The sequence below is a fragment of the Lissotriton helveticus genome, chromosome 1_1, assembly GCF_964261635.1.
Source record: "Lissotriton helveticus chromosome 1_1, aLisHel1.1, whole genome shotgun sequence".
Classification (NCBI taxonomy): domain Eukaryota; kingdom Metazoa; phylum Chordata; class Amphibia; order Caudata; family Salamandridae; genus Lissotriton; species Lissotriton helveticus.
In genome coordinates, this window is record NC_136057.1 from 1,738,837,790 (window position 1) to 1,738,853,047 (window position 15,258).

The window sequence follows — 15,258 nt, forward strand, 5'->3', positions numbered from 1 at the left end:
CGGATCACCAACAGCAGTTACAAACCTCCTTATCTTCTGCCCGTCCAGAAAATTATCTGAAGAGGGTGCCAAGAGATGTCATTTTTATGCCTGCTACTAGCTTGTGGATGGGGGTGACAATGTGGCTAAAGTTCCCAGGCCTTGACCTACCCCTGCTGAAAAAAGCTGGGCTTGACCCCGCCGATTTCTCCAACTTTCGGCCAAATTCCTTACTGCCAGGGATGGGAACAATCGCAGAGAAATGGGTCAACCGGCAGCTCTCGTCCTTCTTGGAAACCAACGAGCTGTTGCGGCACTCCCAAACTGGCTTTCGGCCCGGTCAGGGTACTGACTCGGCGCTGATTGCTATGGTAGAAGAGGGCAGGTGCATCTTAGATTCAGGAGGATCAGCAGCTCTGGTCCTCCTGGATCTGAGTGCCGCATTTGACACGGTGGATCACAAGATCTTGATCCACCGGCTGGAAGAGCTGGGAGTAAGAGAGTTGGCCTCACCTGGCTGACGTCATTCTTGAGTGAGCGAACATATCATGTGTGCGAGGGCAATAGAAGATCAGTGCCCACCCCCCTTCAGTGTGGTGTCCCGCAGGGCTCATCGCTGAGCCCTACGCTTTTTAACGTCTATATGGCCCCACTGGAGGGGGAGGTCGCACCCTTTGGAGTGAAACTCGCAACATATGCGGATGACACCCAATTGATTGTTTCGCTATCGCTCGCAGAGAGCCACGGAGAAAAGTTTGCCGCCTGCCTTACCAACATCATGGCATGGATGGCAGACTCGAGACTCAAGCTTAATGGCTCTAAAATAGAGGTGATGCTTCTGGGAAATCTCTGTACCTCCCTCCCCAAATGTATGTGGCCTTCTTGTCTAGGGGACCCCCCGACCCCGAAAGAATCCATAAAAAGTCTTGGCGTCTGGTTAGAACCGGAGCTGTCAATGCACACTCAGGCGAAAAAAACTGCAGGGAGCTGTTACGGTCTGCTCTGTTTAATACGGAAAGCCATGCCCCTTCTCCCCCCAGACTCCAGAAAATTACTAGTACAGGGCCTTATTCTGTCAAGACTAGATTATAACAACGCCCTCTTCTTGGCAGCGCCAGAGTACACTCTGAACGTGCTCCAGAGGGCACAGAATGCAGCCGCCAGACTGCTGACGAATACAGCCAGAAGAGCATCAGCTAAACCGGCCTTGAAAGCGCTTCATTGGCTGCCCATAAGAGCGAGAGTGAAATTCAAAGCGCTCTGTACCGTGTTCAGAGTCCTCCAAGGGACAGGTCCTCCGATCCTAAAAGACCTGATCCGCCCCTACAAATCATCAAGAACGCTCCGCTCTGGCGAGGAGAACCTGGTGGTAATCCCGAGAGCAAAAAGAGCAAGGACTGGGGGACGTCGTTTTTCAATAAATGCTGGACAGCTGTGGAACTCCCTCCCAACAGCAATGAGGAAAGAACCCAGCTTGGCCAGATTTCGAAAAACTCTGAAAACTTTTCTTTTCCCCCATAACGACTAACATCTCAGGGTGCTGATCAGAGGAGTTCTGTCTGAGTGTACATTTAGCGCTGGGACGCTCAAGGGCAGCCATGCGCTTTAGAAATCCATTTTCAGTTCATTTCATTTCATTTCCCATGATGACCTCAAGACAGTAGTCCAATCCCTAGTTCTCTCTAAAATCGACTACGGGAACGCCATCTTTCCAGGGACCCCAAAAGCTCACCTAGCCCCTCTACGGGCAGTGCTGAACATGTCAGTTCGACTTGTATCTGGAGTAAGAAGATTAGAACACATCACTTCAACTCTCTCAAATGGCTTCCCATGGAAGGGAGATGTATTTACAAGCTGGCCTGCATCACACACAAAACCCTCCACTCTCCGCCCCCCAACTACCTGAACAACAAACTGGTAATAGCAGGTCAATCCAGAACATTGAGAAGCTTCAACTCACTCCTTCTCATTCCTCCGAAAATGAAAAAGAAAACCACCCAATACCGATCATTTTCTGGCAACGCTCCCAGGATATGGAACACTCTCCCTGGAGTCCTCAGATGCAACCCCTCCTTCTCCTGTTTCAAAGGGGACCTGAAACTTCATCTCCTTAACAAATACTTTCCTGACCAACGTCAACTAACCCAGACTTCAATACCGGAGTTGACTCCCATTCAAGGATAGTTGATGAACGGACGAGGCTAATCACCTTTTCCTTTTTACTGTTCTCTCCCTCTCCGTTGCACTGTTATTTATTTTTCATGCGGTATTCTTTATCCTTGGTTTGCTTATTCACTGACAGCCTTCTATGTAATGTAATTGTCCTTTTGTTTTTCACAGTGTGTATGTAAAGCGCTCTGATACCTACGGGTCAAGCTAGCGCTATATAAAACTTTTTAAATAAATAAATAAAAAATAAAATAAGCAAGCAGAGATTTGTTCCCCTTACTACAAATAGGCACAAAATGCCATTCATTGGGGCATTTTCAGCCGTATGAAATTTGGAGTCCACTTCTTTGTTCCGGGTATGGCAGAGCAGGTCCAGTCCTCGAGGGCTCACCTCAGATTGCAGACCGCAGGTTCAGTACAGATCTGATTTTCTTTAGGTCCTTTAAGGACCTAAAACAGATACCAGATGTAGACATGGCACACGCTTGTGGGAAGGAATGACCCTCTGGGGAGACACTTACCATTGGGGTAAAAGGTCCTGAGAAAAATGTACAAATATTGGACACTCAAGACAGCCTGAGTCTTCGGCCACACTAAACTGGGCTCCGAAGGCTGGGGGTGCATGTAGGGAGTTTATGATGATCTAAAGTCAAAATCCAGTTTTTGGTAGACACTGTACCCACAATAAATCCAAAGACAGCAGCCTGGAAGGACAGTGGATCCACAAACACGGTCTTGGAATGGAGTTCTCTCCTTTTTAAGTGTCCCTAAGTTTTACATGAGGCTCAGACCTGTCTTGCAGGATGAGACACTGTGCAGTCAAAGAGGCGGTTTGCCAGTCTGGATAACAATAGGTGCTACAGTCCAGTAGTGGCACTTAACACTCAGGCTATTCTAGGGACGTTACATGTACCAATTAGACACAGGTCAAATTAGCCGTGTTTAAAGTAGGAGCAGAGGCACTTTACTGGTGGTTAGCCAGGAGATGGGGAAGTGCATAGCTACAAAGCTAGCAAAAACATAAGCTCAGCAAGAGACAAAATATCAAAGAAGCCCATGCAGAAAAACATATTTTGTAACACTGAATTCTACATGAAGTCTCCAAGTTCACATTGGAACCATCCAGCTCAGTCTAGAAGAGTTTCTTCCACTGTACCAGAAGCTGTGTTGGGTTTTGATCCAGAGGTTGAGATTCTTGTAGTAGTGTGTTTAATTTGCAGAGCACAGCACGACTTGAGACAGCTTGCCGTCCTCTTTTTTTGTCTGACCTACTAAAGAGTATAGCTTCTTTGCCACCATTTTGACTGGCTGATTTGTAGCCTTCTACTGTCCACTTTTAAGGAACTGTTTTTTTCTTTTTCGTTAAGCACTTCATTATAGTTTCCCTGTGAAATACTTCCCCATGGTCGGTACTGCTCTCACCCTCACGTGCAGCTTTCTGGTGAGCTTCGCTCGGAACTCATGTGCAGGTCATTGAATAATGTGGGCAGAAGTACTATGCACAACGTGTATCATAACTCCTATGTTTTTGTTGCCAATGCCATACAGCATGTGCAAAACAGAATTGGCAAAGCCAATAGGCCCAAAAGATGGGATGTAATGACTTCAACAATATATGTTATTTTTATATTTTGTTCAGACTGAGTGAAAAATATAGCAGGCCATTTATAACAATTTAGAATACTGACATTAACATAGTTTTGAAATACCTTAAGATATGTTTTATTTTTCCTGCAGCAATTTGAAATGTTTGAGCATCCCAAAAAATGAATAAAAAATGGTAAGGTGGAACAGAAGGGCATGGTGGGGTAGTAGAGTAGTGTATTTTGGGGAACAACAGTGGAGCAAGAAGCGTGGTGGGGTTAAAAAGTGAATGCTACTGAGTGGCAGCAGCAAAGGGCCCGGCTCTTTGTGCAGTTGCACAAAGAGCAACAAAAAGCTTGGGGTGACTGTCAGCCTTTGTTTTCCCAGTTTTTTTATGAAAAACACTGTGGGAGCTGCAATGCACTAACCCAGATGTCTCCAAAGAGTTTATTGGGAGCAACTGGTAGCTCAAACGCCTTCAGAGTAGCTCACAGCTTGAGTTAATTTCTAAATAAGCACAGGGTCACATGTTCAGTTTAAAACTAAGGAAAGGATGTTTATTTTGCATTATCTTCATGCAGCAGATAGCAGGACTAGATAATGAGCAATGCTCAGTCAGATTTATGACCCAAGGCACTGAGAAGTACTGAAGCACCAAGAAACTTAACTCTTCAATAAAAGTCCTTGTAAACAGTACTGGAGTATGAGAACAAAATGTTTCGTGAATGCTTTTAAACAGGAGAAATGCAAAATAAGAAGTTATCTTAATGGTTAAGTTAACTCATTTTAATAGTCTCCCACTTCAAATGGTCATATTTATAAACAGCAGGTCTCTTGCTTCTAAAGGCAGTCCTTAACTACTCTGCAAATGGCAAAGGGTATGTCCTGTGCCACAGGTAAATTGGCTCTCAGTCACACTTACACATATATCCCATTCATACATCCCCAAAGACCACTGACACATGGCAACCATGTTATAGCTCCCCTGGTAACAGTATTTTTTCAAGTCAGTGTCTGGCTCTATGGACATTAGCCTTAAAGTCAATGAAGCTGGGCTTGGGGAGTCTAGTAACAATGTCTTCAGTAGCTCAAGAGGATGATGATGAAGTAGCCCACTTCAGAAAAGGGTTGGGACTCCTGTCATAGCCAGAACTAACTTTATTAAAAAATAAAAGTTAAAAAAAAAATGGAAAAAAGCCACATTATTTTGTCTCAAAAAGCACACATTGCCATAGTAGTCCCAGACACTGGAGAAAATAGAGTGGATGTGCGCACTCTGAAAGGCCAGAGTGCAGTTACTCAAAGTAGTTAGCCAATGCTGAAAGCCCATTTCCCCGTGCTGTAATGGGCAGAAGAAAAATTTGAATATCTACAAATTAAGAGGGTTGGCTGAATTATATATATATATATATATATATATATATATATATATATATATATATATATATATATATATATATATATATATACACACACACATACATACATACACACACACACACCAAAATCAAAAGTTCTTGGGTACTGCCAGACTTTAAAGGAAGTTAGCCATGTGACAAAGCCAACCAATGGTAAATTATGAGCTAGCCAAAGCCCACTGTGAGCTCTGTTTTGTAAACAGGCCCTTGAGATCTAAAAGATCAAAGGTCTCCTTTACAAACGATGGCCCTGATTATAAGACATCCCTGTTATTCCCAGGATTTTTGAATCAGTTGCCACTCCAATTTCCACCTTTTCCCCTCATCTCCGGTGTTTCACACTGGGTTTTAGTATGCCCTCCTAAAAAAAGCCTGCGGTTACTAGACCCGTGGGAATGCACCGGTCAATCATAATTAGGGCCTAAATGGGAGAACGTTTACAGAAGACCTACACAAGACCAACAACCGTCAAAATCTGCACGTGTTTTTGGTCGTGCAAAAACCAGACGTCAAAATATTGGGTAATTTCTGAAACCACAATACTGAGCTACCAAACCAAGATGCGCAGCCTGCAAATCACCTTTTTCCAATCCCAGCAGAGCTCCTCCTCAGATGTAATCAGTCACTACTGCCGGTCTAAACAGCTTGAGTTCTTCCTGCCATTACATACACGCTCAAGTTTAGATACATTTAAGTAAGGGGTAGAATAGGATCCAAACATCTATGAACAATACATTTGAGTAGCGTGTTCAATTTGGTTATTTAACTGTTGAACTTCCGGCCCATATCCCTGCTCCCGGTGAAGGTCATCGAGAAAATCGTCAACGTGCAACTGGCCCGCCACCTGGAACACAACAAGATCTTGGACCTGTCCCAGTCCGGGTTCAGACCAAACCACAGCTCCGAGACAGCCCTCACCGCCGCCACAGAAGACACCAGGCGCCAACTAGACAACGGCGAAACATCAGCCCTCATCCTCCTGGACCTGTCCGACGCCTTCGACACAGTCTGCCATCGCACTCTTAAGACACGCCCCCTAGAAGCCGAAATCTAAGAGAAGGCCCTAGACTGGACCACGTCCTTCCTCTCCGGCATAAACCAGAGCGTCCGCCTCCCGATCCGAGGCCACCGACATCTGCGGCGTACCCCAGGGCTCATCCCTCAGCCCAATGCTGTTCAGCATCTACATGGCCCCCCCTCGCACATGTGGCCCGCCAACACGACCTCAACATCACCTCCTACACCAACGACACCCAGCTCATCCTCTCCCTCACCAAGGACCCGCACACTGCCAACATCAACCACCACGAGAGAATGAAGGCCGTCACCGACTGGATGCAGAATAGCCGTCTGAAGCTAAACTCGGACAAGACGGAGGTACTCATCCTCGGACCCACCCCCTCAGCCTGGGACGACTCCTGGTAGCCGACCACACTGGGAGCAGCACTGACACCCACCGGCCATGCACGCAACCTAGGATTCATCCTAGACTCATCCCTCTCCATGTCTAAACAGGTCACCACCGTCTCCTCCTCCTGCTACAATATCCTCCGCATGCTCCACAGGATCTACAAGTGGATCCCGACCGAAACAAGAACGGTGACACAGGCCCTCGTCAGCAGCAGACTGGACTACGGCAACGCACTCTACACAGGAATCCCAGCCAAACACCTACGATGACTACAACACATCCAAAACGCCTCCGCCAGACTGATCGTCAACGTCCCCGCCGCAACCACATCACACCCCACCTGAGAGACCCACACTGGCTCTCCGTCAACAAGAGGATCACCTTCAAGCTCCTCACCCACGAACACAGAGCACTCCACAACGCCGGACCAGCCTACCTGAACAGCAAACTCAACTTCTACACCCCGACACGCCAGCTCCGCTCCACCAGCCTCGCCGATGTCCCCCGCATCCAACGAACAACCTCCGGCACCAGATCCTTCTCCTACCTCCCCGCCAAGACCTGGAACACCCTCCCTACCCACCTACGGCAGACCCAAGACCTACTCGCCTTCAGAAGACTCCTCAATACCTGGCTCTTCGAGCAGTAGCTGAACCCCTCTCCCCTCAGCACGCTTTACAAGTACTCTGATTGAACCAATAGGCACCCCCCCAAATTAACTTGGGTCCAAGCCACTGGGTTGACCCCAGGTGAAACTCTTTCCTAGAACCTGTAAGCAGGCAGTACACGACGACGACTGTTGCTGCACAATTGCAAAACTGGGCATTAACTTATAGGTATTCTCGCCATGTCTAACATAAGCCAAGCTTCGCCTCTCATGGTGGCACCACCTCATAATCCCGGGCTCCACCTGACCCTCACATTTCACCAACACCATCTGCCACGACGCAAAGCAAACAACACCCCACGACAACAAGTAATACGGAGGATGCCATCCTCCTCCAGGTCATAGGACACTCCGGAAGCAACACCTGACCCTTCGAATTAAACTACGGTGCATATATTAGAAACAGTCTTACCCACAGTGAGCGAGATGTTTATTCTACCTGAGAATCGTTATCCTATGACTTAACATAATTCGACTTTCCACAGAAGCCCGGTATAATTGATGGTCTCGAGACTTGACCCAAAAGCCTCCATCAGCTCCTCAACCAACCCAGTAGCTCAAAGACACAACCAGTAGGCCCCACGACTACCGTTCCACCAAAACCCCTGTACGTAAGTCTCCGCACCAACTCCCGAAGGGCCTCCGAGAAACAGCATCCTGCTTTGGGTCCCGACCCAGATGCACACGCAATACACCAATCTCTGTCTCCCAACTTGGTGCCCTAGGTTCAATAACCGTGACGGTCAAAAACTCCACCGCAAACCAACTTTCCTCCTCCGGACCACAACACCAAACCACAGGCCACCAAAGCGAAGCCCGCACGTCCCTCCCTGTACCCTTTTTTACGCTTCAAACCCCCCCTTGGGTCCAGACACGCTTCTCGACCTACATCGCTCAACTTACTGCTTATAATTGAACAAGCCATTAGCCCCCTATATTTTTATTTACATCTAGATGGCTCTTGGCCGACCCGGATCCCACCCGGCCTTCCCCGGTACCTGCTGGGCCTCAGGCGGGAACTCTCTGCCTCCGCCGGCCGCGCGCACACAGGAAGGAGGGTCAAGCGCGTTCCGAACACTTTTGCCCTCGCGTGGCCACCGTAGTTCAGACGTTCAAATTTTCGATTGTCCAATCAGAAAAGATCGTCTAACCATACAGCCACCCACGTCTACAGCGTGCCTCTCAGGAAACGAGTACTGATTCATCTGACAAATATAAAAGAAGGACAACGGGAAAGATTCGCTATCTGGCAACACAATAATCTGGCGGTCATCTTGGACTCTATAGCAAGAACTTTAAAGTTCAGTAAATACTACTTAAAGATTACTAAGTAACTACTACAGTTAAACTGACGAGTTTAATAAAAATGGTATTATCGACGTACTCAACCATTCTTAAATTTACATAACGTACTGTTAACTAAATCTATACCTCAATAACTAAATACATATTTTAGGAGAAGCTATCTTTCTTAAGCGAGTATGTAGATGCATTTTACATTTATGTTGCTATTTATATATAGATTTCTAAAAAATACTGCGAGTAGAAATTGTTTTAAGATGGCCGTCGATTTATTTCGACAAAGGGAAAATACTTTGCAATAGTCCGTCTTCTCTCCTATTTTCAATATAGTCGTATAGCCGACACCACCCATCTAAGATGGCCGCCTCCTGTTTTAACTTTGGGTTGGGAATGTAACATTTCCTAAGTATTCAAGACAGAATGTATATTTTTTAGCTGCTGAAAAGGAAAGTTTAAATTGGGTTAAGCACAGAAAGACAAGGCTTATGCATCGCTATTTTCACTTTATTTGAATAGCAGTAGTTTCACAGTTTATGCCTTTGTTGCCTTTAATAACTTGAAAACTACACTTCCAAGAGAAGTTTGGAATCAAAGCAACAAGTGTCCATATGTACACTAATCACGTAATAGAAAATGGTATAACCATCAAGGAATACACCACTTCCTTTTCGCCTTTCTTCATTGAGGATCTCAGCCGGTCTATTGAACATAATTTTTCGGGTCTGTGCCTACAAAAGAACAGCATAAAATCGGTTATCCTGGGAGGAGGAGCCAAGATGGCGACCGGAGCGGACGCGTAGGCTCCCGGCTCCGCCAGCCCTTGAGCCCCGTCACATACATGCCAACATTTAAGGACCAGGCAGTGGGAGATTTAAAAGAAAAAATCGGGAGAATGAAAATTCCCCATTGACTTCTGTTGTAGAAAATGCAATTTCAGGCGGGAGACGGCCAAAATAAAGCCATTTTTGGCTTTTAAAATCGGTAGTCTCCCGCCTGAATCGGGTCTGTTGGCATGTATGCCGTCACGCTATCCTGTCTACCATCCTGCCCGACCCGTCGACTGCTTTGACGGGGGCGAAGCGCTGCATTCGCCCGTGATCCGCCGGACTCTCGGCTCGTCCGGAAGGCTTAGATAGCCGGGTGCCCGTCCCGACGCCATTGCCCCAGCGCTCCTCGCCGCTCACTACCGGACCTCGGCATAGTGGGGACGAGAAACCTGCCTGCAGAGCGCCCGCATCCTGACAGTGGCGGCTTTCCCTGGAGCATGGTCGACGGCATCCCGGATGCCGCAGAGTGCCACACATTGTGATCGGCAAGCACTGCAGGGATGACCGCACGGCACTCCGGCTCCTTTGTTTCGTGCTGAGAGGGGGTGACTCTAATTCATTGCGGGACTCTCCTGAATCTGGCTGACCGCCCGTTTGCCCTGAATCTGCTGACGGGGGCTCCTCACTGGCGACGCTATATTTTAACTCGCAGCGGTGGGAGACGGAGTGACTGCTGCCCCGTGTCGCACCCCCCAGGCTCCTGCTACTGGCTTGTGGGCGCCATGGATGTCCCCGCTGATTTGTGGGACGGGGGTGGCCGTCCGCCATTGCCCCTTGCTCGTGATATCGTGGCTGTGCCGGGGATCGCCTTGCCTGCTCCCACCGGTGTTATGGGCAGTGGGGGCGCGCTGCCTACTCTGTCTTATGGAGATGTCCTGTCGGCCCTGTGTGACCTGCGGGCGACGCTACTGCGAGGGTCCCAGGGGTTCAGTGACACGCTCGACGACATTGCCTTGGACCTGGCGAAGATTCGGAAGGGCTGCTCTCGTCAACCGCTGATCGCTCCCTTGATGATTCCTGCTAATGACACTGTGTTGCCAAGTGTTTCCAGTTGGACTGAGTTTAGTTCTGCCGTGACTGGCGTTTGCGGACGATCGCACATCGACTCTGCCTGTGATACATTGTTCCCACAATTGGCTGCGGTTTCATCGCCTTCGCTGGTATTACCGGAGATGGGACTGCTGTCTGTTCTACTCCTGGCCCCCTTGAAAACTATCTCGTCAGAGCCTCCGCCTTTCCCACTGTTGTATCTGCTTTCTCTGAGTACTTTTGTGACTCTTTTTGTTGTGAGCGATACATTCGTGGATGTGTGGCGCCGTCCATTTTGTATTCGTGAGTCTACCCCCTCCTTTTTGTTTCCATCTTATTCCTTTGTTGTGGAGGGGATCGACACTCATGGAGGGCTATGTACTGGAGGGCGTCTGAAATCGGGCCAGGGTTAGGCGGTCTCTTTGCTGTACTGTTCTCTTACCTGATGGGGGTTGGGTTCGAGATGTTGTAGGGGGGCTGTGTGACCGCACGCAGAGCGCGCCTTGATTTTCCAGCTGGTTGGATGTTATTGGTTATGGCTCAGCTCTCGCTCGCAGTGCATCCATTCTACCATAGCACTCTTGTCTGCGGCGTAGTCGGCGCTACAACAGGTTATCCTGGTACCTAGCGAGCCGCCGGCTCTGTTGAAATAGTTTTGGGTGCCTGACTTGCCGGCCATGTTCCGTGGGACGGGGGGTTGCCTGTACAGGGTGGCGTCCATTTTATTTCTCTTTGTCTCTGCACTGCCTGGGGCGGCCATCTTCCTCTTTGTTCTGGCTGGGGCGGGTTTCGGGCGGGTACCATGGTGTGGTTATCGTTTGCGACTTATATAGGGCTAGGGGGTTCCGGTTGTTCACTTGCATTGGCCTATTTTCTGTGGTTTATAACTGTGGCGCCTTTTTGGCGCGTTTCAACGCTTCAGCTCCTCACGTTTACTTTGCTTCTTGTCTATCCTGACACCTTCGACTGTGGTTTGGAGCTGCTCATATCCTGTTGTCTACTCTACATTTGGGGTGGTTTTTCTAGATCCGGTTTGCGCTCTTGTGTACCGCGTTTGTAACCCCCTTGTTTTTTCGGCCTTTGTCCTTTTTCGATTCTAATGGCGTATGGGTCCTTTTTGGCTGGGTGTCCGGGAGTTCTGTTGTATTGGCTCCTCCCCCCCCCTCTTTAATGGGAGTTCTGGGACTGTCCTTCCTTGCTCCCTTTATCACTTGTGAAGGTTTTTTCTTTACCTTTTCTCCTCTTCATGAGTGAGAATCTTTATTTCTTTTCGTTTCTTTCTTCTCTTCTCTATATTTCGGGTTCTTTAGAGGGCGACAGGCACTTTACCGGGGGGGGGTAGGCCGTAGCCTCCGGATTGTTGTAGGGTGGGGGGATGGATTTAGTTTTTCTTTTTAGTTTCTATGGGCCTTGTTTTTTCTATCGTTTCTGCGCTTTCTTGTTCTTTTTCTGCTCTGGGTCTGACATGGGATTAGTGGGGAGTGGGTGGCGCCGTAGGTGGTGCATAAATGTGTACTGATACTCCTGTTGTTTTGCATTGTACTGCCATACCATGGGGTGTTTATCTCTACTGTTGCTTTTAAATATACTGCCTACCCGAGTTGTGAAGCTACTGTACGGACTCAGCTCTTCTTGAATCTATTCTTCACTGATTTCTATTTAGATCGTATTTAAAAAACTTAAACCTCATTGCTCCTATCCTTGGCGACCTATTCCCGTATAGTGTGACTGCTACTAATTGATGCTGTATTGTCTGATGCCGCTGGGGAATTGCATTGTTTCCATCTGTGCCTACAGTATCGTGGCCGGCCTGCTGGTTGTAGGCCCGTATTTGTTCTCCTTTTCACGCACAATAAAGGTTTTTGAAAAAAAAAAAAAAATATAAATAAATAAAAAAAAATCGGTTATCCTATTCCCAATTGTCAAGTATACTGTTTCCGAAGGACAAACTGTTCACATGTATGACAAAAGAAGGGGAGAGAGGTAATTAATACCAAACCCTTCTCCCATCACAAGTAAACACACATCAAAGGGGTTCAACTATTATCATTAGTATACTGCCTTTTGTCTACACCAGAGGTCTTCAAACTTTTTGATGCAGAGACCCCCGTGTCAAAATCTTTTCGGCGTTAGGACCCCCTCCTGACAAAAAATTATAGAACTTGGTACTCCTCATCATTGACAACTATAAACAACCATAAACGCCCCCAATTCTAACAATTTTTACAGTGGGGAAATAATATTAAACAGTGTTTAGCAAAGCAAAGGTCAATGATCATAAGGGTGTGTGTAGTGTTGCGCTCTAGTCATTACGCGGCTGCGTGATGACGTAGAACCTAACTGCCATTTTGTGTAGAGAGCACCCAGTCCGAGCACGGAGCGGACGTGTTCCCGACGCTCTCCTGGTGGAATAAAATTAAAGCTCATTACAGGCCTGCAACTCGAGTCAGGCTCATCTTTTGGGGCAACTAGCATCATTACAGTGGCGACGAGGCCGGGACCGGCGAAAAAAAAAAAGTTGTGAAACTTGAGACCAATATACGCCGAACCACGGTACCCAACTGGAGACCCACCATAAGGGTGACCATGAGAGAGAACCAGCCCCAGGCAGGCAACACCATAGGGGAGCACGGAAGAGGACAGTGCCGCAGCAGGAGGGCAGCCCCCGCGCACGGAAGCCGCCCCCAGTTGGGTGAATACGCCTAGATCGAGAGGCAGAGGACACACATACCCCACCACGTGGGCAGAGACAGAGGTCTCGACTGGCAGCCTAGACACGCACAACCCACGGATCAGGGAAGCACGCGGAGAAAAGGGGGATTTGTCCGCAGTGAGTACTATACCACACTGAGAGGGAGAAACCGGGGGAGTGAGCCTCCCATCAGGCACAACACCATCAGGCTCGAAGAACACGCCCAGTCAGCCCGAGGCCCTGGCTGAGCACGCGCTGCACAGTGAGGGGGCGATTCTGGGCCTCAACAAAACCGAGCACATCAGCACAGGCTAAGTGCCTCGGGCAGTCCCAGAGGGCAAGAAGTACTACCAGAGAGGCGAGTGGAAATGTGTGCCCAGGCATCCTCGCTCACTACGCCAGTCCCATTCCTACCCAAACCAGGGGATTTCTTGATGAAGTGGGAGGATTGGAGGGAATACTTTATGAACTATCTGGAAGCCCTAAAGGATGAGAACGGGGAGGCATTTCCCAGCAAGAGGAGGAAGAGAATAATACTCCATAACCTAGGCCTGGAAGGCATCAGAGTTTTCCAAAATCTAGTCCCCACACCGCGACAGGCAGCAGATGACGACGTGTTCCAACACGCGATAGACAACCTAAACAACCACTATAGACTGGCGGTGTGCACGTCCATAGACAGGTACAACTTCCAACAGAGGACGCAAGCAGCGGGAGAGTCCATAGATGAGTACGTAGCAGCATTAAAGAAATTAGCGGTCACGTGTAAGTTTGGCACCTTACACGACGAATTCATCAAAGACCAAATAGTCATGCACACCACAAACACAGCATTCCAAGACAAACTGTGGTTAAATGGGGATGCGACCCTAAAGGAAGCCATAGCCATGGTAAAGAAGGCAGAACTATCCAAAAGGTGCGCAGACGCGGCAAAAAGGGAGACAGCCACGAGGCCCATGGTTAACAGAGTCACCGAAGCAGAACCACCGTAGAGGGGCAAAGCAGCAGCGGTGGACGGGAAGACACAAGCCAAGTGGACACCTCGACCAGCACAGGTGAAGAAACCCACCAAGGAGACAAGAATGCGTGCTATAAGTGCGGCAGTCCATCCCATGCGGCATACGACAAACGTTGCCCGGCTTTCCGTGCCAAATGCATGTTCTGTGGAATTGTAGGGCACTTTGAGAAAGTATGTCGCCGCAAGCAGAACAGACCTACAGTCAAGTACGTAGCCCAGGAGTTAGGAGCGGAAGAAGAAGAAGAAGAGGAGGACAACATGCTGTGCATCGAAGAACACATACTGGGCATCAAGTGCACCCGCTCCAAGAAACCGCAATGTGACCTAGTCTTAGGGGGAGTACCGATCAAGATGGTGGCAGACTCAGGATCCCCGTATACCATAATACAATGTACGGTGTGGAATGAACTCTTCAAACACAGCCTAGGACCTCACCTAGAACCTCCAGACATTCGGCCAGTCACATTCACGGTAGAGCCCATCCCTATGGTTGGATATCGAGTCCTGAAATTCGAGTTTAAAGATCGCAGTGCAGAATGCAAGCTATATGTGGCTGAAAAGGGTCCTTCAGTTCTAGAATGGGTAGACAAAGGCGACCTAGGCATACAGCCGAACCCGGGTGGTACTACCCAAGTTCTGATGACCAGCCCGGAACAATAGCCTGACGTCACCAGAATGAAGGAAGAATTCCCCACAGTGTTCGGAGTGAGAGTCAGAAAATTGACAAAATGTACGCACAAGATTGACCTCAAGGCCGACGCCAAACCGGTGTCCCACAAGGTGAGAAATATACCGCTGGCAATCAGAGAGGTGGTGCAACAGGAATTACAGAGGCTGGAAGACAATGGCATCATCGAGCCGATAAATAGTGCGGAGTGGCTGGCCCCGCTGGTGGTGGCGAGGAAACCCAATGGCAAGGTCCGCTTGTGCGTGGATCTGAGGGAATTGAACAAGATCATAATAGTTGAGAAGTTCCCACTACCAAGAATAGACGAAATGCTAGCAAAAACAAAGGAGATAAGATGGTTTTCCAGCATCGACCTCACCTCGGCCTACCATCAGATAGCTCTCCACCACACGAGCCGCAAGCTGACATCCTTCATAACGCCCTTCGGATGCTACCAGTTCCGCCGGATGCCGTTCGGGCTGACGTCTGCGCCGG

The 15,258-nt window shown here is 48.5% G+C and overlaps 1 protein-coding gene across 1 annotated transcript in view; it reads right to left on the reverse strand.

Moving 5' to 3' along the window:
• TNPO2 (transportin 2) overlaps positions 1–8,426 on the reverse strand; it is a 162,566-nt gene extending 154,140 nt beyond the window's left edge. Inside the window, exon 1 of the mRNA XM_078689212.1 lies at positions 8,227–8,426. The gene's annotated coding sequence lies outside the window, so the exon portion shown is untranslated. The remainder of the gene's footprint in view (positions 1–8,226) is intronic.
• Positions 8,427–15,258: the final 6,832 nt, after the last annotated feature.